This window comes from Dendroctonus ponderosae, unplaced genomic scaffold (assembly GCF_020466585.1).
Source record: "Dendroctonus ponderosae isolate FM_Combo_2020 unplaced genomic scaffold, Dpon_F_20191213v2 Dpon_F_20191213_1288, whole genome shotgun sequence".
Taxonomy (NCBI): Eukaryota; Metazoa; Arthropoda; class Insecta; order Coleoptera; family Curculionidae; genus Dendroctonus; species Dendroctonus ponderosae.
This window is the reverse complement of record NW_026017412.1, coordinates 1-2,428: the sequence shown is the minus strand read 5'-3', so window position 1 is coordinate 2,428 and position 2,428 is coordinate 1. Positions and strand designations below refer to the sequence as shown.

Below are 2,428 nucleotides of genomic sequence, written 5' to 3'. Positions count from 1 at the left end.
ACTTCTACCACGTTTTTGATGATGTAAAATTTAAGACGTTTTGAGGAAATTTTGATTTTTCCAAAAAATCGACCCTCACCCTTGGAAAAATTTCAACCAAAAATCAAAATTTTACATGCCGGGTTTTTTTAGCTCAATCGATTCCTTTTGACGCAAATAGATCACAAATTTACATTTATAAAGTGTTTGAGTCAATAATAAAGAAAAAAATCGTCGACTAAAGCTGGGAAACGCACAAAAACCGCTTAAAATGTGCCCAAAATTTATATTATTTTCTTATTATAAACTTCTACTACATTTTTTTTTCTCTTCGTAAATAGGGGGCTCATTGCCTTTGTAACTAAAATATCCCATTTGTATTCATTAACATGTTTCCAGCAATATCTAGTTGTAAACAGCCTCAAACTTACAGAAGAGCACACATTTTCGGCTAAGGAAAATAATTAAATAAACAACTTTATATTAATAGAGTTAATTTATTCAACGCTCTATGTACAGAGAAAAATTGCATTTAACATAATTATCAGACTTTATACAATATGGTTGTTGCAAATTGTAATGCAATAAGGTATAATTGATTTACAGAATTATCCGGTTACAAGTACGCTGCTGAATAAGCACAGTTAAAACATTGCAGAAAACCTATTAAATATAAAAATATAAAAGGTAACAATTAATAGCTTAGACTACAAATATATGCCACATCGTTTCTAGTTTAACGTCTATTACAGTTTTGCTTTCTTCGGTAAACAATCAAATCTTCTAGAGTTTTGATGACTCAAATTTCCTTAAACTCATGTCCAATATTTACAATTTAATCAACGAGCATCAGCAACAAGCTGCCAGTTTCTAAAGGTAGTTTTTACACAAAATTTCACTCGAAAACCTAAATTATTTGCCGCTATAATGACTTCCAATGTGTGAAGGAGGACCCCGACTTTTCGTGTTGTATCCCCTGCTTCCAGGTCGGGAATGGACGATGGCATAATGATCGCTATGGGAAGAAATCGACCTAGCTGAGTTCAGTGTTGAGCCCCCAGATGTGTAGCCTTTGGGGTGCTGAGGGGCTCCATTTAGCGAATATCTATAAAGAAAAACAATGCAGAAAATGGTTGGCAACTGGCAAAGGTTCATCAGTCAGCATGAGGATTAGTTAACACCATAGGGAATGTAAATTATCAAGGATTAAGAAAGAATCTGATTGAAGCTTTAAAGGGGGGTTACTGATGGAAATTTGTTGAGGTTTACTGAAATTTTGCTCACTGCTGGTTCAAAAGAGATTTGTTCGCAACCTGGACCAACGGCCAAGGGCTATTCGTTTTTTATTTATGATTTACTTTGGTTATTTCTTTCAACTCTTTGTTAAACTATGAGGGATTATTTGGATGATTACTCTCAAAAATTTCAAGAGGTACAAGTTGGGAAATAATAAAAAAATTGGCCTGAAATCCATTGTTCCTACTGGCCATTTCCACTAACAAATTTCGCTGGAAGCGTGCACTGAATTCCTACCGAAAATCTAGCAGAAAAGTGAAATTAGTCCCATTAAAACAACGCGATTTTTAATGGGTTAAATGTAGATTTCCTGGTTTTTTCTGAAGAATGCAAGCTAACTACTGAGCACCTATCTAACATGCTCGCACTTCCCGTTATTGCAAAAAATAGATGGTGACCATAGAATAATTCCAGGCGAAGTGCAAACACTTTGGAAATGTTAAGCTTCAAAGTCAGTATCGAATTAGAGGGTATAGTTACTGATTGCCTACCGGTTTTGACTCCTAGGGAGTCATCCTCAGGCTGGCCCTGTAAAGCAAACAATTCCTGTTCAAGTCTCATTTCATTGTCTAAGAGAATTTGACTTGGTCTTAGTCTAGGGGATTAACCAAAGGGGTTGAGTAAAGCGGAATTTACCTGGAACCATACTGGCTTCCATGCCAACTGCGGTATGGGTCGTAATCTTCAATTATACTCGGCTCTTTTTCGATTATCTCAGTTCGGGCGCAGGCACAAGTCATGGCGGAGCATAGGAAAATATTGATGATCAACATGATCAAGAACAAAACCCCGAATGCCACGCAAAGCCACAATAACCAGCTTGGATGGACTCCGCCTGTTTCATCGCACAATTCCTGAGCTAGAGGAGCTTCACCTACGAATGATCAAAACAGAGTTATTCTGCTGAATGGGTCTTTTGAGGAAAATCACTAGCGGGAAACTCTTGCACTTGTTCAGCGGGGGCGGCAGTATTTCGCAAGTGATTTTCCTCACAATCTCCGTATATACATTTTCTGTTGAGCGCTCAGAAGCAATGTGATTTTTTAAGGTTTAAATAAGCCCGAACAGGGTCAGAAGAAGCTCAAAGCTGAAACCGCCCGGACTAGCAAATCAGAATATATCAATTCGTTTCACGTTTCACAGGCTTCAGAGC

The 2,428-nt window shown here is 37.4% G+C and overlaps 1 long non-coding RNA gene across 1 annotated transcript; it reads right to left on the bottom strand.

Moving 5' to 3' along the window:
* Positions 1-998: 998 nt before the first annotated feature.
* On the bottom strand, positions 999-2,001 carry LOC125503181. Its single transcript, XR_007280708.1, has 3 exons — positions 1,912-2,001; positions 1,767-1,803; positions 999-1,084 (listed from the first exon to the last, which is right to left on the bottom strand). It is a non-coding gene; the product is annotated as an uncharacterized LOC125503181 (long non-coding RNA).
* Positions 2,002-2,428: the final 427 nt, after the last annotated feature.